This window comes from Talpa occidentalis, unplaced genomic scaffold, assembly GCF_014898055.3.
Source record: "Talpa occidentalis isolate TD23 unplaced genomic scaffold, MPIMG_talOcc4v2.1 talOcc4.13, whole genome shotgun sequence".
NCBI classification, from domain to species: Eukaryota; Metazoa; Chordata; class Mammalia; order Eulipotyphla; family Talpidae; genus Talpa; species Talpa occidentalis.
Window position 1 is genome coordinate 98,033,678 of NW_023601322.1, and position 25,184 is coordinate 98,058,861.

A 25,184-nucleotide genomic window follows, 5' to 3' on the forward strand; every position below is an offset into this window, starting at 1 on the left:
TCGCTCCCCGTGAGTCCTGCCGTGTGCCTGCCTGGTGTTTATTTGGGACTTTGGGTCTGCTGTGGATCGGGGCGTCTGGTTTGTCTCCCAACTGGAGGTAGTTCTCAGCCACTGTGTCTTTAAATATTGACAGTATGTTTTATGCTTTTCTCTGTTTCTTCTTCCGGGACCCCCATGACACAAACGTCATTTCTCTTCAGGGTGTCCTAAAGGGCTCTTGCACTATTTCAGCTTGTTCTTTTCGTTGATCTGTTTGTGTGTTCTCCATCTCCGTGCTTTTGAGCTCACCAGTTCTCTTCACTGCTGCGTCTGTCTGCAGTTGAGGCCTGCTGCTGTTTTAACGTGGCTGTAATACTTTTCTGATCAACGAGTTGTCACTGTAACAGCCTCCTACTCTTCTCTGTTCTGTTCCTAACTGCATCTGGTACTGGCCGATCTGCTAGAAACTGCCCCCTGACCTCCTCCTCAGGCAGGCCACAGTTCTCCTAGCTGGAGGCTCCTCTGAGACCTACTGGTCAGCATTTGTGAGCTGTCCTGGCGCTTCACTGTTCTGTCTCTCTAGGCGGTGGTGGGGCTGACCCTAGAGGATGACCCTCAGCACCTGCTGAAGTGACCAGAGCACTGGCACCAGCAAGGAGCGGTGGCCAGAAAGGAACTGAGGGGGCGGGCACCAGAGCCTCCTATGCGGCTCCAGAGGGGATACGATGGGCACCAGAGGGTGTGGCGGGATCTGCAGTATCCTTTCCCCTCGGCCTCAGCCTCAGCCCATATAGCTTCCTGCCGGCCTCCTCTACAACACACCAGGTGCAGTGGGGGGCACAGGCTGGATTCAAGACGGCATCTCTGTTCTTATTGCTTTTCCAGCACAGAGCCTCATGCTGGGGGGGTCGACTCCTTTGCTCTCACCCAGTTGTCTGCTTAGTCTCGGTTTAGGGCCCTGGGTGGTGGGAGTGGGTGGGGGTGTGGCAGCTGGTCAGAATAACAACATCGGGCTGCAAGTAATAGCCTCTGCTATGAGGGGATGTGGTGACCCGGCCTCGCCGTCTCTTCCAGTGGGGCTCCATCTGTTCTATATTGGGGCTGCAGGCTCAAGTGAGTAACCGTCCTTCTGTACCCCTGCTCCTACCACCGTCTCCAGCAACACACACTCTGCCCTGGGTGCCAACCCTGCACCCCTCTCTCCAGCACAGGGCAGGGTCTCAGTAGGGCCCAGCATGGGTAAGTGCCCCCAAGTCAATGACTCTAGAGGACTTTACTCTCCATGCGGGCCCCTCGCCCCAGCTCCTGCTGTATTGCTGCAGACGCTGTTTTAAGAGCATGTCCTCCCTTCCCTGCACACGGATGCTCCCGTCGCCGCTGCGGTGTCTGCCCAGCTTTCCTGGACAAGAAGGTTTTCCCCTTCCCATCCATGTTTTAAATGGTCCCTATTCTGTTGTCCTTTGAAAGACTCCATCTCACAATAGCCTTATAAAACTCTGAGAAGTTCTGCAGTAGAGAAACTTACCTTTGTTCTAGCCAGCATATCCCAAATTTATTTTAAACGCACGCCCCCATTTCCATGAACACCTAGCACCATCTCATGAAGCACAGATTGACGATTGCCGGTCCAGACCTTCGGTAATAACCTGAATCCAGGACCAGATATGGGCAGATGTTTCCTGTCCAGGAGGAGGATGGGGGGCGGGGAGACAGGGGGTATAGCTCCAGCAATTCTGGAGACGATGCTGGAGAAACTGGGCTCAGGTGCGCAGAGCTGCATTCCAGGTGCTGATCAGCAAGTGGCTGCCAAGGCAGGGAGGGACGAAGGCAGGAGTCTGGCTCTTAGCCACAGGGTGGGGATCAGCCAGAACCCTGGCATCCCCACTGTTTCCTCCTGTAAAGCTCTGCCTGAGGAGACGCTGGCTCCAGGACTTAGGGCTGCCTAGCCCTGTGTCTGTCACCACTGCTAACGCACACACGTGTTCCGGGAGATGATTTTACAGCATTTGCTTGTAAAGCTGTTGGTATTTCACAGCCTGTTGCTCATCTGACTCTGCAGGAAGGTACCGCTGATGATGTATGCTCAAAATTCAGTTTATTTCTGGCGCTAGGGAAGTCATGTCAGCCTAGTGGTAGGACAACACTAAGGGGGGGATACACGGAGGCCATGAAATTGACCAGGGAGGTGATGCAGCGGATAGATCAGTGGGGGAACTGGCTTGGGGGTTCAGGAGCTGAGGCTGGAGGCTGACTGTTAAGCAGGCTACAAAATGCTTGAGTTTAAATCTCAAAGATGGAGGGAATTGGGAAAAATATGGATAAAATAAATTCTGGTGTGTGTGTGTGCGCACAGATGAGCGCACACGTGTGAAAGTGTACGTGTGCATTACAGGCTAGCACAAAGGTGTGGAATAAATTGTAGCCAATGGGGTCTGGGCGGCTACTGCAGTAACTTCATCCGGCTGCGTGAACTGCTAGTGGAAGCGAGATGAAGGCAGGTTACATTTATGTTCTTTGGAGGTTATGCCAAGATTTGGCAATTTCAGTAGGCCAGGCAGACCCTGAGGGCTCTTGGGCAGTGAGATGACATGGAAAGTGGGGTCCAGGAAGATTCCCTTCGTGGTTGTGGGGCAGTCGAGAGAGAGGGAGGAGGCAGGGCCACCCGCAGGCACAGGCGCTGCAGTGGCGTGGAGCAGAGGTGGGCGGGGAGGCTGACTTGGTGTGGGGGTGAGGACTGCTGTGGAGGGGCACTGGCCTGCAAGCCTGGGGGTCCTGATGCTGAGGGTGGAGCAATAATTAGCTGTTAGTGTACCTGATGTCCCATATGCCAGTGTCGCCAACACAGTGAATGATTAGTAGTCATATAAATGCATCATTTCCAATAAAAGGAAACATTTATTTTAAAAAATTGTTTTCACAAAGAAGTTTCCCCAGTCCATTGCAAGAAAAGGAAATATGCTCTCTCGTAATTTTGGAAGCTATGCCAATGATTTTTCCCAAGTCACGGTCCCCAGGGATCTGTCTTGCACAAATTCTGTGTTCACACAGACAAATAATAACAATGTGACACCTAATTAATGTTAAATGTTCCAGTTAACATCCTGCCTTCAAAGCCCCCGCTATGGTTTCCCTTTCCTTGTGACTGCCCTTTTCTTCGCCATGCGCAGAAGGGACAGGAAAGGCAGACAGGTCTTCACTTGAGGCGAGTGTCCTGTCCACTTAGGCTTTCTGGTCCTTCTCCAACCCGGGCGTGCCCGAGGAGGCGCTTGACCACTTGGCCTCTGGTCCCCAGCTGAGCGTGGCTGTCAGGAGAGGCTGCCGCGTGGCAGGATCCCATTCTGCACAGCCCCTGCAGGGACGTCCGGGGGTGGCCTGCAGTCAGCCATGAAGGGAGCATTTACACCGTGGCAGTAGGCACATGCTACGGGTCTGGGTTTTCCCGTTTGGAGAGTCAGGTTACCTGCTCGCCCCCAGAGGGGTGTCGCTGCAGGTGTTCCAGCCCAGGTTCTGGTGCAGAGCCACAGGCGCGTGGCGGGCCCTCTCCCAGCACAGGATCGCTCAGGTGTCTGTAGTCGCTGCTTTCCCTCGCCCCTGCGGCTTAAAGGACGAGGACTCCTGTCCTGCTTGCCTCCCGCTAACTTTGTGGAATCCTGTACCACGTGACGAGGCAACGCTCGCTTCCCGTGGCCGGTGATGGCCCAGCTGCCGGCACCGTGAACTGAGGAGCTGGGGATTTTCATGTAACTAAGCTAAAAGTAGTTAAGATTAACATTTAAAAACAGAAGTAGTTATAAAACAACTTTCCACTAAGCAGAACTTAGTTTTGGTGGCACTACAGTTTAGGATGGAATTCATCACTGGAGTTGAGATGGGCTGTAGATGTAAAATACAGATCAGATTTCAAAGAATCGACGGGGAAAACATTTTAAGAGTAGCGGCTTTATATTCGTTACTGGTTAAAATATACTGGATATGTCGGGTTACCCTGAATCTATTTTTAAGATTAACTTTATCTGCTTCTTTCAACTTTTAAATGTGGTTTCTAGACTATTCTGATTTCTCTGTGACTCCCCCTACTGCACAGTCCTGCTCTGACCCAGGCCCCCGATGCTGTGAGCAGCACCTTACCCCCTCCCCGCATGCACATCCGAAGGGGGCACCCGTCTCCTTCCGGGACTCGGACGGACACCCCACCAAGGGCAATCGTGAGTCACTCACTTGGTGCCATACGCGTTCGTCACCGCTGTAGTGTCAAGGAGCAGCCACGGTCTTCTTCCGGGCGTCCGCTCCGGGCCCCCAGCTAGGCCCCCCTCGCTTCCTAAACGGGCTTCAGCGGGATGCTCCTCGAACGTGTTTTCTGGCTGGAACTAATGTCTTTAGTGATCATATGCTTTTATCAGACGATTTTTGGTTACACGTTGCAATTCTACTTCCCTAATAGCCCTGAGAGACAGGAAATTTCGAAGTCCCTCATTTTACAGACCCGGAGCCCGAGGCACAGAGAAGCTGCCCGCTCAGGGCGCTGCTGGGGAGCCCAGATGCCAAATTCAAGGGCGGGCGGGCGTGCTGAGTGGCCCAGGCTCAGCCTCGCGTGCCCCACAATGGGCCTCCCTCACGCCAGCGCAGTTTATATAAAATACAGGGGGCAGGGGTTGTTGACTATGTGCTGGTTTTAGACCTTTCCTTGCAACGTAGGTGACCACGATCTCTCAGGCCACCTTCCACTTCTTCCTGGCCCCAGGCTAACTGCTGCAGACAGGCCCAGAAAAGGCCACAGCTCACAACACTTCCGCGGAGAGCTGCCCGCATGGGCCCTGTCAGAGCCTTGGCGCGAGGGAGGGCTGGAGGTTGGGTGCGGCGTGGGCAGGCTGCCTTCTCAGCCCCGAACCGGCCAGAGTCACCTCCCTCCTGGGGCCCGAGCTGGAGCGCCGAGACCAGGGGTTGGCCTGGCTGCCTTTCAAGGTCACAGCGCGGGGCCCTGGGCGCAGTGTGCCCAAGCCACAAATGGAACGAAGGTCCTCGACCTTTGGCTTCAGCTCTCTGGGTGCGCCCCCAGCTTCACCCCCTGTCTGCGCATAACGGGCGTGCACTCTGAGGAGGACATTCTTTATGGGGGTTGGAAAAGGACAGTGATGCGCGCGTTAGCACTTGTTGCCTTGGGCGTCCTGTATCCTCCCTTGCTAAATGGGTGTGAAAGAAAAGCTTTTTTTAGTGCAGGGAGGGCTCGTGTTCGACCCCACCTGTGGCCTGGAATTGCGCGCAGCTGTGTGTCACTGCACACGGAAGGGGGGACAGGACCGCGGCCACGGCAGGGGCCGTGCTGTCCCCCTGGCTCGCGGCGCCCGATGCCGGCGCAGGACGCACACTCCCCGGCGCGCTGCCCCGAAGCCAGGGACGCCCCTCGTCCGTGCACGCTGTGTTTCTGCCTGCCCCCAGACAGGGAGCTCGTGTAGAGACGCTCTGAAACCAAGCAGGTGGCGCGACTAGGGCTGAGAAGCAGAGCTGGGAAGGGCAGCCTGAGCCTTGTCCCTGGGCCGTGACGGTGCCCGGCCCCTGTCCCTTTCCTCAGCCGCCGGGGGAGAGGAGCAGCAAGGCAGCTCGGGTGGACGCCGCGCAGAGGAACGCTTACCCGCTCGTCCAAAGTGGCTCTTTGCGAGGAGTTGCCGTAAAGATAGGAGGGAACTGAGAAAAGTCAAGCCAAAAAGGGAGCTGGGCTTCAGAAGAGTATGACCCCCTGGAGCTCAGGGTTCCGGAAGACGAGGCCCATGGGCCTGTGACCGGCACAAACGCACCCTCCACCTCTGCACTCGTGCTGCAAGACCCCGCCAGGACTCTGAGGCCCTTGGTGGGGTCCCGCGTCCCTTCCTTGGCCACGGGACGACGGGCGCAGGCCTGAGCCCCCAGCGTGCAGCCATAGCAAGCGGTGGGCTAGGGTCTTAAAGCAGCCGTTAGGTTTCACGAGAGATGAAGCATTTTATGGACTCTTGACTGAACAGTGACTGTACTGTTCAAACCATCACTGACCTTTGCTTATGCCGTAACTACAGGAGTAGATGCTGCCACTACAGGCGCTGCAAGTGCCTGGAGTTCGTAATCCAGTTCATCCTTCCCTCCTGAGATGATCATGTTCTTCAAGAGCATGTTACACACACACGCACACACGCACGCGGCACTCTGTTAGCTTTTACTAAAGGGTCATTGTAACCATTTGCTATCTAACTAGATGGAGATATATATGAAAACAAAGTAAGTAGTAATTATGTCCCAAATAGTTAGCATACGATTATTTAATTCAAAGTCTGCCTTTGCTATTTCAAACATAAGCCAGCAATAAATCCCACGCCATCTATTTTAGTTATGGTAAATCATAGTCGTATGTGGTCGTGATTATGGCTAATTGTGGGATTAAAGGATTTAATTTTAGAGGATGAATGAAATATACTCTTGTTGACATTTATGCATGACAGTCTGGGACAATAAGGGGAGAGCTAACAGCTATGCGATATAACCCCCTACGGAAAGAATAATAAAGAACATTTAAATCAAGGATTCTCACTCATCATGACAGTTCTGATGATTCTAGAAGGCTGGGCTCTCCATATTTAGAATGTACCAGCTGCTTCAAATCAGGGAAACTGTGGACCCTTCTCAGGGTCCACATGAGTGAACATGAGTTCGCTGATGGGGGGGTGGGGGGGTGGGAGGGGGTGTTTGTGTGAATCCGTCTCTCCACTTCCGTGCAAACAAAAAAATCTAGAATGCCTCCCCTGCACTGTTAGCTTATAGAGCAGTATATTCCTTGGTAAGCTGCTCCTCCACACTAAAATCACCCTCTATGCTGAAGTATGAAACTTAAAATGTTCTTTAAAATAGAACATCAAGAGAATCTCTTTAGCCCGGGGTCTGAGATTGCTTATGGACTGCATGACAACACCAGGAACTTAAAAGGAACTAACTGGATATTTTTTAAACTTCTGCTTTCACTTCACAACAACTTCTTCCATTAAAATGAAGCAATTAGCACGTCAAAGCAAGTCCTCAAGCAATTAGCTTAAGACCCAAAGCTATTTCCCTCATCGGAAAGCTTTACTAAAAGGCAAAATATCTTTACATTATGCAGAGGAGCCAGAGTAAGCCCTCTGCTTCCTTAATGCATCTCCAGTATGAGGAACTCTCATATAGAGGTCGCCAAAACTTTTCACAGAATTCTGTAAAAAAAAAAAAAAAAATGAGCTGAAGGAAATTAAAAACGGTGCCATTTTTAATTGCACTGTGTGCAGTCCACTGTGGCTATTCCAGCTATTGCAATCTGTAAATATCTCACTGTTCACTCACTGCTTCTGGGCCACCTTTAGGGGCGATGTTGAGGCTTGGCTGGCTGGGATCTAAACCAGGCCCCAATCAGACACTCATACTGAATACTGCATGTTCATAGCTTTGTTTGAGAAAGATCTTTTTCCTCTGTTCCACCATGTTTTAAAATTAAATATTTTGAAATAATTGCAGATTCACACACAGTTGTAATAAACAATGTAGATCAGGTGTACCTTTTACCTACCTCCCCCCAGGGAAAATCTTGGCCCACTACAGTGTAATAGCAGACCCAGGATACTGACAAAATAAGCCAAAATACAGACCATTTCCCTTCCATGGGGATCTAGCACATTGGCACTCACAGTTCTGTTGACCCTAGTTTTGTCATTTCAAGAGTGTTCTATAAGTGGAAGTGTATGGGGTATCCTCTTTTGGGAGTTAATCTCTATAATACCATGTAAGTTGTTGTATGTAGCAACAGTATTTTTTGCTGCTGAGTAGTATTCCATTAGATGGCTATACCAGTTTGTTTAATTATTCAACTGTTGGAAAACATTTGAGGATTCCCACCAGTTTTGGGCTATTAAATAAGTATTCAGAGCAGCATTATTCACAACAGTAAAAAGGTAAAAACATCCCATATATACAGAAATAGACGAATGGCTAAGCAACATCTGGTATGTAGATATGGAATATTACTCAGCCTTAAAAAGAAATGAAATTCTAACACATGTCACAATATGGATGAACCTTGACGGCATTATGCTAAGTGAAATAAGCCATAAACAAAGGACTTGTATGATTCCTCTCATATGAAGTACCTAGGAAATGCAATTTCAAAAAGATAGAACATTAGCTAAAGTGCTGATGAAGCAAATTTTATGCAAAAAGGCTGTACATCCTTACTTCCCTCTCCTCCTCCTTTCTACTAATATTTATTTATTTATGCATGCATGCATGCATGCATGCATGCATGCAAACAAGCACTGGGTACAGTCAGAAGTGCAGGAGGGTAAGAGAATTCACCAGAGCCAGAGCGGGAGCAGAGCTAGCCCGGCGGCCGGGCATCGAACCGGCGCTGCAGAGGCTGCGGGCAGCTTCACAACCCAGCGCTCAACCACTGCGCCACCGGGGAGGCCCTCTACTAATATTTAATGAATACGTGGGAATAAATTTCGATAAAGTAGACAGTTCTTTGTGAAACAGGGAGAAGATCAGTAAATGAAATAGTCACAGATTGGAATGACCACCACTTCATATTGCTGAAGATATTCAAGATTTAAGATTTAAGATTCAGGCTTTAAATAGGATGGGGCAATGCCTTCATTTCTATACTTGCCTTTCATGATTTTAAACTAAGTAATGGATAAAATAGAATATTTTATATATAATAACATGTTACCAAGAAAGCATAGTAATTTCATTATCAGTTCAGGTCACCTGGTTTTGTTCCTGATTCAGGCCACTCCCTCCTAGATCCACAGGGCACAATTTGACTTTGCTCTGCGTCCATCCGCTTTTTCCATAGAGGCTGACCTTCTGATAATCCTGGAGTCAATCCATTCTAATTTTTGAGCACTCCTGTGCCACATGTGTAAATGAAGAGCGGATTCTTTCCCCAAGATTGCTCTCCCGGTCGGGCGGCACTTTGAGGCAGGGGCTAGAGTCCTGGTCTGTGTCCAATCCTTGCTTGCTTGTGTTACTTGTTCTCTATGAATGTGGAGATAATAATGTTTACTACTTACTGTTGTCACAGGGATAGAATGAGACCATGTATATCAGTTTATTGAAAAACCAGTAGAGTGCTGTGTTAGTGCCGGTCTGGAGCACCCTGAAATACCTACATGTCTCCAAGGGGTCCCACAATAGCCACTAGCTCTCACTGGTAGCACCACTGAAAATGGCCCCAACACCTGCCCATATATTTGCCTGTACACCTAGAATCTGTTCATCCTGTTGGTGAAGAAACACATGTTGTGTGCACACTAGTTTACAAAGAAAGCAGCATGTATACCTCATGTCATCACAGAACATCATGCAGAATAGAAACATCAGAATATGTGTCTCCAAAAAGGAAAATACCAAAAGCTCACAGAATTATTAGATGCTATGCTTTGGGTACGAGATATCTAGTGTAATGCTGAATGAAAGTCAAATTACCAGCTTCCATTAGCTTCACTTTGTGCTAGACAGCTACAATATGTGATACAGTGACCACAGCATGCAGAAAAGTTAGTTAAGAAGTTTAACTAAGGTTAAAATATTTGAGCCTAAGCATCAGAACTTAATTTTTTATAACATCTGGCTTGTTACAGCAAGCATACACCCATGTCTATGTACGTAGGTCTGTATCTCTCTTTAACGCTATAGGTGTGTAAGTAGCAGCCACATAACCATGGTTTGTCTTGGAATCGTAATACTGGCCTTGGAACGTGCAGAGTTTCAAATCTCGTGGACAGTGAAACAAAGGAAACACGGGTAGCCGTTACAGTGGTTTGTCAACATTACAACTTGCAGCGTGCTGAGAGCATTCTCGACAGAGGCGTCTCTGTAACGCAGGGGATGCAGCAGCAACTGCAAATGCCTCCCCCCCCAACAAAATCCCACGTGTGGGTCTGGGCATAAGGGCTTTCGGGCTTACGGTAGCAAAGCAGAGTGGTGGCCTCATGAATCGTCCCCTCATGCACGTCCGCGGCGAACCGTGGAGGCCCTACGAGCCAGCACCCGGAGGCCGTGAGGGAAGAGCACAGGCAGGTGCGCTGTGGGTGCAGGGAGGCCGGGCCACTCCGCCTCTGCCGAGCTGGTCACACGCGTGCAGGGCCCCGGGTCTGACAGCAGCACTGCCCGCGGTGACCTGGGCTCCGGCGAGGCTGAGCCATGAGCATGTGATTTCCAGGAAGTGGCTTAGTTATGCACGCACGAGGACGCCTCACTGGTGGATTTCTCCAGTTACTAAATCTCGGTGGTAGTTAAAATCCAAGATAGTTTGTGACTTTGCCCAGGATACAGGATGCTTCCTCCACTTTTCCTGTCCTTGAAAAAATGGTATTAAGTATTCTGATTAGAGCTCAAGGCATAGGTAAGATGTGCGTTTTAGAGCCAGATGAACATACCTTCAAAGGCCGACTAACCTGTGTGGGCTATGTGTTTGGTTTTTGAACAACAGACAACAATATGCACCCCGTGGGGTGGTTCTCCGTGTTAAATGAGAGAACAGATGCAAATCTGCTGAGGCATGCATTCCTGGCATCTTTTAGCTGGCCACACCCCCTCATCCTCCAAAACCACATCTCTCCATCCGGAGTTTATAGACCCTAAAATTAATACCTCGGAGTGTTTTATCGAAAATTCTTGCTCATTCATAGAAAAAGAAGGGAATAACTACTGACTTACGGGCACCAATAGGAAAAGTCTACAGGTACTTTAAGCGTATGATCCTAATCCTCAAATGAGCAAATATCCCGTCTGGCAGCTACTATTGTAAACACTAGGCAGGTGCTTTTCCTAATAACCAGGAGGAGAAAAGTCCTCCCTTCCTTCCATTGGCTTCACGCGAACGCCAGCGCCTGACGAACACGTGCCTTCTCCTCCCTGCAGACGAGCACTGTTTTGCTTTGCATGCAATAAGCAATCAAGAGTCATCTGCTTTGTCCCGTTGAGGACTTTCACTGGTAAACTGAGAAAGATGACAACACAGAGTCGGCCTCCCTCATCCAGGGCTGAGCCACAAGCTCCAGGTAGCGAGGACCGTCTAGGTAGAAGTGACTACTCTTTAAAAAAAAAAAGATTTATTTATACAAGCACTGGGTACAGTCGGAAGCGCGGGAGGGTGAGAGAATTCACCAGAGCCAGAGCGGGGAGCAGAGCAGGCAGAAGGACCGAAGTACACCGCTGAGGGGAGCAGCGGGTGGCAGGAGAGGTCTGCGCGCCATGCGGGACCCTCCTCCGGTGGCCGGGGAGCAGCCGGGGATCGAACCAGTGCCGCAGAGGCTGCGGGTAGTTTCGCAACCCAGCGCGCAACCGCTGCGCCACCGGGGAGGCCCAGAAGTAACTACTCTTACACGCGTACGTCTGGCTTGTTCACGGTGGCAAAGACAGGAAGATTGGGAAGCAGAGAGGGGGACTGAGAAGGGTCTCAGTGCTCACACCCGAGCACTGAGACCTGTCTCAGTGCTCCGGTGTGAGAAATGACTAGCGCTTTCTCCTTGGAGTTCCTTGGAGTGAGCGCTATGCGGGACCCTCCTCCGGTGGCCGGGGAGCAGCCGGATCGAACCTGCGCCGCGGAGGCTGCAGCGCAGCTTCACAACCCAGCGCTCAACCGCTGTGCCAGCGGGGAGGCCCAGAGTTAACTCCTCTTACACGCGTACTTCTGGCTTGTTCACGGAGGCAAAGCCAGGAAGGCTGGGAAGCGGAGGGAGGGAGGAGGACGGAGGCAGGTCTCAGTGCTCAGGTGTGAGAAATCACTAGCGCTTTCTCCTTGGAGTGAGCGGACTGCGTTTCAGCTCGCGAGCCACACTGCGGATGGGTTCCCAGCCTGAGGCCCTCCTCGCTCCTCAGACCCCCTTCGCGCACATCACACACAGGGGGTGCCCTGGTATAGGGCACTCAGAGCACCCAAGGAAGTGTCTGGTTGCTCCATCTGGATTATTTTCAGGGGTGGAAACGAAAATAATGAGGATCCTAACTGGGCCACCCACTGCAAAGTGAGGGTGACCAAGTGAGCCAACAGAACCTCTAATGAGTGTTTACTCCAAAGACTGCATGTAAACTACTTCCAGACTGATGTGGTGCCAGGCGTAGGGGAGCAGCCCTTGCAGTGTTCTCTGTTGGTCAGCTGCCAAGGCATCTAGGAACAAGGGAGGGGTCTCCTTATTAAACATATCAAGAATATTACTTTCAGACAAGAAGAATGCAAAGAATTGATCAAAGAAAGCTATAAAATAGATGGAAGGCTCTGGAAATAAGTAATAACAGTGTCATTCATGTTGTGCACTGGGGAGCTCTTGCTTCATTAAGGCATTCTTTTTATCCAGAGGGCCTGAAAGCATCTCTAACATGAATGTGTCTGGCCTGCATCGCAGGTGCTCGGTGATCTTGGGCGGCAACCTCTGCCCTGTCCCCAAAGTACCGTTAACCTTCAAGTCCTAAGCAGAGCACAAATATTTTGTTGATTACTTTTGAAACACGTGCCGTTGACTTTTGCTGTCTAGATGATCCACACAACAGCCATAGTATAAGGAGGAACATAACCTGGTTTCCTTTTAAGAGAAAGAAATCTGTGCTGTGGAGACAGCTCGTGTCTGCAGGGAGGCTCCCTCCGTGCCGCTTGGAGGCAGCGTCTGTGTTTATCCTGACTAGAGGCCTTGCGCATCTATCTCAGACTAATCAGATCCCCCAGAGGCGGCCAGTGCCAGAGCACATTTACAAGTTACATTCTGTGTGCGTTTACCCCAAGAAAACCTGACACAACAAGAAAAGGCTCACACGCTGTGATGAACGTCAGTGCCAGGACAGGGGCTAACGAAGATGCCACCCACACAGATGTTGACTTCTAAATCGCACCACTGAGCGAAGCGACCCAACCCGCACAGCCTGGCAGCCTGTGGGTGCAGAAGGCCTTGTGCAGCGACGGCCTTCGTTAACTAGACCTCCCCAGCCGTAGAAATGAGGCTGGACCTCAGCTGAGGTTCCACGAAAGCAAGAGACTGCAGCGCAACACGGGACAGGTGTGCCATGGGACAAATGTCTCATCATGGCGACGATGCTGGTAACAGTAGTGACTCAGGGAGCTAGAAGGGGCCTGGGAGAGGAGCTGCAGGAGACACACAGAGCAGACATGTCAGGAAATAGGCGCATTTGCTTCTGAGCTTTGGGCTTACCCCAGGGACTTCAGGACGTGCAGGGAGACACGTGGAGTCAGACATGTAGAGGCGCCTGCGAGATGTGGGTGGGAGAGCTCTATGGGGGGGCTGGCAAAGGTAGCTGTTACCTTGATTTGTACGTTGCTTTTGCTTCTTTCCTTCCAGAAGGGGCCCCTGCTGCCCCTTTCCTAGGGGCAGGGTCCCTGCCAGAAGGGGCACAGATTTGTGGCAAGCTTTTGGGCCGACCCTGTTTGGCTGGGCATTTACCCACGGGGCAAAGGGTAACCATGTGTGCTTCATTTGGAAACTATATTCCGCCTCCCCTCCCGACTGCACGTGAATCCTATTAAAGTTCTTTTCTATTGAAGGTCTTAGGCCCTAAGAGAGTGCTTTGTTTTCATGTGGCCAAGAGCATAACCCATTTAGAGCAGGCAAGTTTGGGGGTCTCAGGGTGCCCCTCAGTGGCTCTGCTAATGGAGAGAGCATCTGGAAGTGCCCTGGCTGGCTGGCATGCGCTGGGGAGAGTGGCCCGCGCTGGAGCCGACAGGTCCGAGCAAAGGCAGGGGAAGGGAGGCCCAGCTTCAGTCTCAGCAAAGACCATGAAACTGCTCGTTAGGGTGATTCGCTCCTCAGTGAAGACAGAAAAAAGCGAACACCAGTCTCCTCCAGGAACCTGGAGTCAACCCAATTTCAGAGAGGAAGTGGGCTTGCTTTTAGGTCAAATGCTAAGATGTCATCGTGCGCGCTTCTCGCTTACTCTGGGGAGTGCCTTGGGTGCTGGTTATGCTTCTGTGAAACCGGAGTTGGCAGCGTGGGAAGGGGAGGAAGAAGAGGACCACTTGCGTGACTTGAGGGAGTGTCTTTTTAACTTCTCTGCAGTGGGGGAGTCGGCAACAGGAACCCCAGTCCTCTGCACCTGAGGGACTAGACCCAGTGCCAGCTCTTGCATTTTCTATAAAGCCCACGGGTGATGGTGATACCAGAATGGTCAGGCCTAGTCTCTCAGCCAGGAAAGGATCCCAGGCTGCAGGGCAGCACTGAGCCCCGGCCACTAGACCCCCAGGGTTGGTGTCTCACGAAGCCGCAGCAGGGACTTCGCAGACGCTCAGGCAAGCAAGCGAGAAGAGGCAGGTCAGGTTTGTTTAGAAGAAAAAGTTTATTGAGGAGGAAAAGAGCAGAAATAAAGTGGGACTCCTGGGCCAGGGAACCAGGCCTGGGAGGGGCAAGGAAGCCAAAGTGGAATTGTGTCTCAGGGAATATATACCTTTTTCCCCTCATTATTCTAAAGCTGCCCCAGTCTCTCTGTGATTGGTCAGTTCTCGGCTGTCTCACTCAATTTGTTACTGAGTGGGGATCTTCACATTCCTTATCTAACAGCTTTCTCTTTTCCCATTTGTTGCATCTTTAAATTTATGGCCCAGTCCTCTGGATGGGCATCCCTGCATTGAAGTTAAACAGCTGCCCTTCTAATGTGACCATAAATTAAACCACTCCCCATTTCTCCGCCTCCCTTTACCACCTGAAGGAAACCAGGACCAGCGTTAACAATGTTGTCCTTGGTCCGGGCATGTTTGTTTTTCCTAATGGAATGGGTTACTTTCCCTTGCTTGTCCTTATCTCTGAAGCCTCCCTAAATTTTTCAGAGGTCCCCTCCTGCACTATCCCTAAAACTGCCTAATAACCCTAGCTTGCCCTGTCTCAGTGGCAGAAGGGGAACCCTGCCAGCACCAGGGAACGCCCCGCACGCCTTGTGGGAAGGGAGACTGTGGCCCTCCCTCGCCGTCCACCTGCGGGCCACGGGCTCCACCATCATTTTCAGAATGGAAAGCGCTCCTTGCACTCGTCCTCTCGGTCTCAGTCACAAGAGCTCCTCAGCAGCCAGAACAGTCTGAATCCCCGCTGAGCGGCCTCTTCTCCATCCCACCCTGCTCTCACTTCTGGATTCTTCCGTGCTCACTTCCACCTTTCCTCAGCACGGCTTTCCCTTCAACAACTTCACTTCTAGGCAGCCTCCAGAGCTTGGCTAAAATGCCACTTTTGGTTTGGGGGTACATTTTCTCTGACCCTTCTTCACAGCCAGGCTCTCCTGGCACCCATATTGAGAGAACAGGCCAAGCTCATCCTAGGCAGGTACCCACCTCTGCAGCACCGAACAGCAGAGCCTGGAGACCAGCCATGGCCTGTCTGCTCCAGCAGTGGGAAGCCAAAGCCAGCCCTAGCCATGGGCTGTGAGAAAAGCTCAGGGTCTCTCAGGGGAGGGAGTCAGTTGATGAGCAGCTGAGGGACTTCGCCCTCAGGAGCAATTCTTGTCCCTATCAGAGATGGTAAAGCTTTAGGTAGAGGAGTCCCCTCTTGAAATGAAATCAAACCTGTGGACATCTGCACACACAGATGCACGGTAGGAATGGACATGATTCTCTGAAGGCAGTTCCTTGTTGTGACCTTTCTTCTACTCTAGAAACCTAAGGCTAAAAAGCCTGGTAGTTCTGAGACAGCCTCCAGAGGATGATGACTTCCAGGCTCTTCATTAGCATGAGTATTGTTTAAAAGAAAAAGCCCAGAGGCTCACAATATGTGCTTTCAAACAAGCCTAGTTGTGAACAATGGTCAAGATATTTCGTTTACTTCCTAACAGATGAGATTTAAATAAAAAACACACACACATTCTTGGGAAAATTAGAATGGTTGAAATTAGAAGGGATGGAGAGTTGGCTACTAATGAGAACCCCCCAGGAAACCGATGAGGTTGTGAATCAGTTGCAGTGTTTGTGATTGGAGTTTACGTTAAGGCTATATACAGTTTGGCCTCCAGTGCATATTCCCACAGATTCCACTGTGCCAAGGTTTGTGAAAACAAGTAGTTTCTTGAAACTCACTGCATGTTTTTCTTGAAACTCAGACTATGATTCAGTTTGAAAATGGTTATTATTGCTGCAGTGAAAGAATTTTATGCCACTAAAGCCCATATTTTATTGGAGTATATTAGCTACTGTTTTGTTTTGCCTGTTAAGTTGCTATTTGGTCATTATCTCATAATTTTAGTCACCTTACAAAAAATAAATGATGAGCCACGCAAGACTTACTATATTTAATCCTAAATTCATTTGAAATAGGTAGTTAAAACTCTTCACTTTGCCCCAAACTATTATTTCATTTTCTCACTGGGCTTCAAATACCACAAAGAGTGTCTCGGGGTATTAATATTCTTTGTGTTATAGGGCAACCCCGATATTAAACGGGTTCCTGGCTGTGGGTCCTCACCCGCGCGCTTTAAAGGGACTTATGAATACTCTACTACAGGCACACACAAAAAGGTTAATAAAAGGTTTATTTACAAGAGGAAAGGAAATAAGGAAAATGTACAACTCAGGGAGAAAATAGGGAAATAAAGTCTTTAATGCGTCCTACCCGATCCGACGACCTAGAAACCCAAAGTCACTCTGAGTTGGCCGGACGCTCCGAGCTGGTGGAGAGCCCAAAATGGGGTCCCCCAAAGCCCACGTGTCTGCCTTTTCTATCCACCCAGCTGCTTAACCCCACCCTCAGGTCCCAGCCACCTTCCCTTTGGTGGTGATGGGATTTGGAGTTCCCCATGTCTTTGGCTTTGACCTGGGGTGGGGGTGGAGTACACAAAGCTTATATGGAAATAGCTTTGGGACATCCTTTTCCCCCTAACAAAAGCAGTCCCTATCCAAGTTTCAATGGTGTTTTTCAAAGACACAGAGAAAACATTATTGACATTGAGATGGAACCACAAAAGACCTTGAATAGCCAAAGCAATCCTGGCCCCCAAAATGGAGGTACCACACTCAGAGCAGTTTATACTGCAAAGCTGTAAATCAAAACAATACAGTACTGGAGTAAAAATAAACACAGAAGCCAACAGAATAGAATCGACCCAGAAATAATCCCCTTCTTAGATGAGAAAATCTAAGAATGGAGAAAAAGCATCTTCAGCAAAGTCTTGAGAAAACTGGACAGCCACGTGCAAAAGAATGAAACCAGACTAGTATCTCACATCATTCACAAACATTAACTCCACATGCCTTAAAGACTTGCATGTAAGACCTGTACCGTAAAATACACAGAAGAAAACATAAAGACAAGACACTCTGCAACATTAGCTTCAAAATGTCTTTGGTGATTTGATTCCAACGACAATACAAACAAAAGCAAAAACCAAAAACCAGTGGGATTATATCACACTCAAAAGTTCTTCACAGCAAAAGAAACTATCATTAAAACATAAAGACATCCTGCTGAATGGCAGACGATCTTTGTGCATCATGCGTGTGAGAAGGTATTGTTATAGGACAGGGAGAGGGTCAGCCCAAACCCCCGCAAACCTGCCTATTCTAAATGGGTTCTGCCATCCGCCGCATCAACACAAAACATATGAGACTTTAATGGGAAGGAACTTTAATAAAACTAGGAAACAATACAGGTAAGGCAAAGAGTCTAGTTTCTAAACGAAGCACCCAAAGTTACCCGTCCCCTCGTGGGTAAAAGTCCATCCATATGGGAAGGGCCCAGAGCAAGGCCCCAAAGCCTGCGACAAGTCTAAAGCATCTTCCAGTGGGGACCCACAGAAAAGGGTCAGAAACAACCAGACAATCCCGGAAGGAAAAGAGCAAAATCAACATCAAGATAAAAGCTGCCATGGTCACCTCCCCACGGGTCTCACCCACATCTGTGTCACCCAGTCCACGACCAAAAGACAAGCTCAGTTTCTTCACGTGTCTCTAGGCTCCATGCGCCTCCTCCAGGTCTCCTGGCTCCATCCTGCTTCCTTCCTCAGTCTCTTTTGCAGCTTCTCCTCTTCCTGCTCAGCTCCACCCTCCCTTGGGTGGGGCAGGGAACCTCCCCCTTTCTTGGGGACCACCCTGTTACAGTATTAACATTCAAGATCTACAGTGAATTCACACAACTCACAAGTAAACAAATGACATTGCAACTTTGGGGCAGAATGTCTGAGAAACCAATCTTTGCTTAGAGTGCAATGATTGTCAATGACAGCCACATCCACAAAGTACCTGCACAGCAACATCTAGGTTGGTTGGTAGCTGATTAAATGACTGAGAATATTAGCCCACCAAAGTTGCGTGTTAGTCTCCAGTTTTCTTAGTCTTCCTCTGGCAAGAAATTCAATTCACATTCTTAACTTCCATTTCAAAATAGAGCACTTTTGGAAATTCTGGGACTTATGATCATCTTTCCTTCCATAAGTACTGGGAAAAGGACCCGATGTCTCACTAGAGGGCGAGGCACTTGTATGCCCAGCGCTCAACCACTGCGCCACCAGGGGAGGCCCTACTATAATTTTTAAATGGTGGTGGGTGGAAATAGTTTTTTGAGATCCAGATATAACTGCAATGTGCTACACTTATCTGTGATTCCTGTTTCTGGCAGAGTCACAGACATTGCTACCACTGCTGTATCCGCGGGTTACATACACAGCTAAGGATGTACAGTCAGAGGCCAGTGAAAGTAACGAGGTCTTCTTTCCCCACCTTAGTGCAGGTGAGGGAAAAAAAAGATGGTTTGACCAACTGACACTTGGAGATCAGTGTGCATTTAAAGCCTCAAATTTTACCACGATGACAAGAAGAATAGTAGCAGTTAGCATGGCCCTGGAATGAGGAATTCATTAGTTTATGATCATTTAACTATTGTACTATATCTATAATTACCAGCTGGTTTCTTAGCATTTACCTAAATCTGTGGAAAATGATGCTAAGGCAGGTTTACATGAGAAAAAATTTAATGTAATTAAAAAGCCTTAAAACATTTTAAAAAATCTATAAATTTGGATAAGTTTTTGTCATCTAATTAATGACCATACTTAAATTGTCATTATCGGAAGCACAGGGAAGGAAAAACCCAAGCTTACAGAGAAAGTCAGTGACTGCTTTAAGCAGACTCTTGTTATAAAAATTTCAAGACCTTTAGGAGGATTAAAAATTTAGGAAAATAAATAGGGTGCTATAATATTTTTCACCTCTAAAAATTTAGCAAAAAAGACAACCTACAGTGTATAGCAACTTTTAAACATGGCCAAAATATTTTCTTTCTGAAAACCAGTGAATTTAGGATTACTATTTTAGAATACACTTAGTTACAAATCTAACAAACAATTTAAATGGAATTAATCTCTTCAGATATTGACCTCCCCAAAGTACAACACTCAAATAAAAAAAAGAAAAATTACTTCTTGCCTCCCCTAAACATGTGCCATTGTAAAGAACAATACACACAGAAGTTGGAAGCCCCTGTTTACAAGAACAGGCCTCAGCAACAGAAGGAACACACCAGAAGGGAAGCACAGGACAACGATGAGCCGGCCACTCAGTGGCTCCTTTTAGTTGACTTAATGAGTCTTGCTCACCCTCATTAGGGAAAAAATAATTTAACTCATCAGTTACATGCATTCTTTCCAGTTACAGCTTACAGCAAATGTGAAGGGAAGTGTTTGCTTCTCAACAGCACGGATGTCGGCAGGGAAGAGCCTGCACATGACGGTTGGCTGACCATGGCCTAAGGAGACGACTCACTGTTCGAGAGCGAGTGTATGATGGGCACCTGGACGGCCCAGGTTGTCTCTCTGCACACAGCTGGCTTTGTCCCTCTTGTCTGAGTTTACACCCTCTCAGTTCTGTAGCTGTGCTGAGGAACAAAGTGATCCACAAATTGATGACATGTTGAGAAACTCAGAAATCACATTTTAGAAATGACTCCAGCGTTACTGTGTAAGAGCACAGTTGAACATCTACACGGCCGTGGGAGGAGGCCCCGCTGGCCTCACGTGGGGCAATGGTGTCTGTTGACTGACTGGATGAGGAGTAAGAGCAAGAGGCGTGAAATCCTGCCAGCGCAGCTCTTTGCAGTCTCCCTCACTTTGGCGACTTACTTCTTATTGTCAGGGGTTTGTTCATATTTCAGATTTTACATTATTAAACCTAGTCCATACAATTTAAAAAATTTGTGAAATTCCCATTCTAAGAGACCGTTCTGCTTTGGCATGGGCCCGCTTACGGCATTGATACAGATGGCGGCTCTAGGGCACGCCTGAGCGCGCTACCCCTTCAACATTTGAAGACACAGGCAGACAGCCCGGATGAAAGAAGAGATTGACAGGAGTAGTTTCTTCTCATGGGGCACGTCAAGCCAGCATTTCCTAATGGTACAGAAGACCAGCTTTCTAGAGTCCCTGAGAAAGGATGAGATCAATCAAGAATGTAAACTGATGTGAGGCCAAAGGCACTCTTATAAAACAGCTTAATGACATGAATCCTGTGATGTGGAGACTTGGGACATTTCATTCCTAATCCACCAGGAAAAAACCCTTTTATTTGTTTGGAGTATTTTCCCACACAGGCAAATAAAATCTTTTTTTAGACATCTTGTTATTTTAGAAAGTCAAATACAATAATTGGCCTTATATTTTTAGCTTCCCAAAATATCTTCTGCAGGGAAAGATACACCATTAAGGAAAGACATTTAATGTCACTTGAAAATCTCTTACGTTCTTAATACCCTCGCTGGCCATTTGCTGAAGGAATGGCGGGGGCACACAGGGGGGAAACCATTCGGCAGGAGGGCAACTGGGAGCTTGTCGGGAACCAGGAGACACGGGGAACGAAATTGCCAGTGGACTGTCACCTTAACTGTGAACGCCCTTGTCTTGCTCCTCGACTGACTCCTCTGGAGCTCAGAACTGGTGGGGCCGGCGGTCCGCCCCCAGGTGCACAGGGCCCTTGCTTGGCGAGGAGCTGTGCAGCACGGGCCGTTGCTGCCCTGGGAGCTTCTGGACAGGAGAGTAGATTGTGCTACACCCCGTGAAGGAAAGTGGTTCCGCTGGCAGCAAGGGCAGCCGTGAGGTCTGGGAAGGGGGACGGCGCAGGAGGGCCTGGAAGAGGGGGCTCCACGGAGCCCACCACACCGGGCTGAGCGGTCCCTTAAGTGTAGCTGCACTTCGTTAGTCTTCCGCAGCGCCTGGCAATAGCTCACTACCAAGAAATGTGTTTATTGCTCTTTGTGTTTCTCATCATGGCAGAGAAAGCCATTTGCCCCCTCTAGGTTTCACTGCAATTTCTCCAGACTGGCCCCTGGGATATATGCTGACCTTTGTTGGATAAAAACAATACTTTGCTTTGTGTTTGCACTGGGAGGTGTGAGGAGATGGACTGGGCCGGCCTCGCGGGCGATGTGCTGGTGTGTGTGTGCGCGTCACGGGAAGAAAGCGGGAAGGCCCCTGCGCCAGTGTGCAGTGTGCAGCGTGCGCTAGCCCGGCGGGTGTGGCCCGGCGCGAGGCCATGTGAAGAATGTGTTCGCCTCACAGTTGCCTTCAGTCACAGCTGTCGGTAGGATGCTTCCGGCCCTAGGAGGGTGGGGGGGCGCATGCGTGAGGATGAGGGAGCCAGCAGTCCCCCGCCGTCAGCTCGAGGGAGGGCATCGGGAGAACTTCGCAGGGCAAAGCACCTGCCGTTCCACTGCCAGTAAACTGCTGTGAGGGTGAGCCACTGCCCGGGGATGTGAAGGGGCCCCAGAGGTCAGCCTGGGAACGGAGGCAGCGCCAGCGTGCAGCAGGTCACACGGCCCTCTGCGTCCTCAGGAGACATTCTCACCCCACCCCAGTGGGCTCGGCCTCCTGCTGGTCGCGGACAAGTGCTTCTGTGCACCAGGAAAGGCCCAAGACCTGTCATTCTGTCACATAAAAGTGGGCTTTTCTCTAATGTCGTGAGGTTACGGGGGGTACTAAGGAACAATTACTTCTCAGTCAAAATGCAGTGCTAACTGTCGCCCGTTACCTCTGTTTTCCTACGATAAAAATAAACTTTTGGGCAGTCTGGACAGAAATGAAGGTGACCATATTAAATCAGGGGAACTTAACGAACCAACAAGGCACTAACGCAAACCCTTAGAATTCACAATCGCAGTCCTAGGACCCTGGCTGGAAGCTCCTCTCCAGACCTCGTGTCTGAGGGCTCGTAGCTGGCACATCGGTGACCTCGGCTGGTTTGGGAGAGCAGCCCCCTGCGTCACGCAGATGATTTTCAGTGTTACGGTGTTCCTGCGAAATCACGGCATGAAAACACCATTTACAGGCACTTGAAACCTCTCCCCTCTGTTGGCCACGCACTGGTGCAGTGAGCAGAACAGAGGTGGTTATTCTCCTCCTTGTGTTTCTGTGGAAACTGACCTTTCGCTGATCATTTATGAGGTTGGGACCCTCACGCTCTCCGCGACCTGGGTTTCCCTCGCCACACTGCACGGCAGGGTTTCAACTAGCAGGAAAACTAGGTATCAAAGCTTAAGGAGGGCGGACTAGAATCAAAAGCCAATGAGGAGAGATCTACAGTTCCAAGTACTTGATTTCATTACTTGGAGGTGATGTGATCGGGATACGCGCTCACAAGGGGAGAGTCACCCCTCTCCTGCTCCTGCAGGTGGCAGTGATAAAAGCCCTCCCGTCCCCTAGTGTGCTTTAGCCAACGCGCGCTGCTCCCGTAGTGCAGAACGGCTGGAAAGGCAGGGAGAGAGTCCACACGAAAGGGGGTTCTGACCAGCTCCTTAAATTCATGCTACAAATGTCTTTCCTTCTGTTTCACTTCCACCGAGGAAGGTGGAACTCGGCCCTAGAAGGTTAGCTCCGGGTGGGCTGGGGCACCCGGGCTGGTTGCCCTGGCGACTGCGTCTCAAGCCTTACACTAACATCTGGCGCGCTTAAGCCTAACAGCTGGTTGTGCACAGAAAAAAAACAAGGAGTTGAAACCCAAATGGGAATGCCACAAAATAAAAGTGGCTACCTGGGAGGAATACAAAGAAGAAACTATGGGAAAGCCGGAAATTAGATGCAACTTGTCTAAGACAGAGAGAAGGTATCAGGGACTTGGGGGGGAAATCAGTAAAGGATAATGTCCCCCCAAAATGACATAAAATGAGGACTGTGAGTTTAAGTTTTGCGGTATCTTTAGAAACAAACTGAGTAATATGTTGAGAAGATGAAAGACCAAGAGCACGCGGTGGGGAGAGTGGACCCGCCGCGGCCGTGGGCAGAGCTGCCTCCCTTCACCCAATGGCCCGGACGCCACTAAGTTCTCGTCCTGTGCTTCCAACGGTGTCTGCTGCGCGGGTGCCAGGCTCGCTGCTGGCGGGGCGTCTGAAATGCACACAAGCCCTTCCCTGCAGGAAGGCCGCCGAGCTAGGCGGGGGCTCTTTCGTGCTGTCAGGCGCGGTCCCGGCAAGGTGCTAGCAGGAGAGCCACGGCCGGGCTCAGCGGGGCTGCGCGGCAGGACCAGGAGGAGGGTGGTGTGCGGCAGGGTGGGCGTGTCTGCGGCTGCGAGGACGCGTGCTGTCTTGTGCCTCGAGAACTTACTGCACGAGGTTTTCAAAGTCACAGAAGTGAGTAGAATTTTGGAGTGAAAGATTCTGTAGAAAAATAAGAACTCTGAGGCTGGCGCTGTTTAAAGGTGAGAGAACAGAAGGCCCATTTGCGACAAGGGAGGAACCGCGATAACACAGGCCAGAGGCTGAGCGGGTGGCTGTTCCTCGAGCGCTCCCTGAGGGAGAACGGAAAAAGTCCTGATCAAAGACAGCCCTTTGATCGGACAATTAGAAAGTTCTGTAGGAGGCCGGCTGATGAGTTCTGTGCATGGGTACCGTCAGAGTTCAGTTCACGTGTGCGCTAAGGAACAGATTTGCAGCCAGACATCAGAGGCTGCGTCTGTAAACTACTTCCAAGAAATTCACTAATGAAAGCCATGAGCACAGGTAGGGATTTTGTGCTCCACAAGAGTGTGTTGCAGGGCAAAGAAAAATGTGCTAATTGGAAGAAAGTTTTAAAGTAGTCTATCTCTTTCTAAGTAAACCCGCTTTAAGCGCAGGACAACCATTTATTCAGGAGCAGGATAAAGTGTGTAAGAGAAAGGAAAAATAATGGAGAGTCTACAGAGTGCAAGACAGACAGACAGAGCCAGCCAGCCAGACAAACAGACAGAAAGAGGAGGAAAAGGAAGCCTGAGGAGTGGGGCGTGCAGGCTGCATCTCTGAGCCATGGCCATTCCCCTGCCTGTTAGCCGCCTACCAGGACCAGCCACATACGGGGACACAGCCATCCAGGAAGCCCAACACAGCCGCTCTCCGGGGGCTTACACTTCAGTGAGGGGGGGGACAAGCAAGCAAGACAGACAGCATGTCAGACGCTGAGAGCCACGCAGAGAGGAAATCCCAGGGCGAGGCAGGCGAGGGAGCGTGCGGCAGTATCTCCCACGCGGAGGCCTCGGTCATGTTTGAGCACACGTAAAGGAGAAGAGGGCGTGGCCCTAGGGCTTCCTGGAACGGGCCTCCAGCACCGAGAAGAGTGAGTGCAGGGGCACAGGTTCAGGGTGCCTGGCGTGCGGGAAGAGGCCCAAGGGGCCCAGCACAGCTGGAGTGGGGCTCGCCAAGCCCGGTGGAGTGAAAGCGGCGCAGTGCACAGAAAATACCACGGGCCGGGCCTTCATGAGGCATGAGATGCAAAGCCACATACCACATGCAGGGAGTAACCGGCAAGATGGAACTGCTGCGGGACCCCGGGACTCTCAGGGTGTGGGCCAGTGCTGGGCGGGAGGGCAGGGCGGGGGACGAGAGCAGGTGGCGCGGAGCAGATGGTGAGAGGGTGGATCGCGTGAACGCTGAAGAGAGCTGCCGCGCCCGCTGACGGGCCTGAGAGTAGGAGGAACGGAGGAAGGAAAAGGAATCCAGAGGATTCCGAAGCATTTGGCTGAGCAGCTGACACTGCAGAATGGCCGTTTGCCGAGGCGGGGAGAGGGCTGGAGAATGGGGTACAGCGTGGTTTCCTGTGGGCGTACTCCCAAGGGTCGTCCCTGCCTGTGTGGATGGTCACAGGACCAGTTTCTGCTGCGACCTTCCTGATCTTCCTCTTCGGAACTGAGTTGTCAGTGCTTTGCAATTGAGGAAACTCACATACCCGTTGTCGCTTGTGAGATTTTTGATGCAGACTGTGGTGTACAGCACGCGCAGGAAATACTC

At 50.2% G+C, this 25,184-nt stretch overlaps 1 protein-coding gene and 1 long non-coding RNA gene across 2 annotated transcripts in view; one reads left to right on the forward strand and one right to left on the reverse strand.

Annotated features, from left to right (window-relative positions):
• Positions 1-25,184, forward strand: part of DKK2 (dickkopf WNT signaling pathway inhibitor 2) — an 87,017-nt gene that overhangs the window by 41,328 nt on the left and 20,505 nt on the right. The window lies entirely within an intron of this gene.
• The window catches only part of LOC129145658 (uncharacterized), a 124,616-nt gene continuing 108,127 nt past the window's right edge, over positions 8,696-25,184 (reverse strand). Inside the window, exon 3 of the long non-coding RNA XR_008551563.1 lies at positions 8,696-9,003. This is a non-coding gene — a long non-coding RNA (uncharacterized LOC129145658). The remainder of the gene's footprint in view (positions 9,004-25,184) is intronic.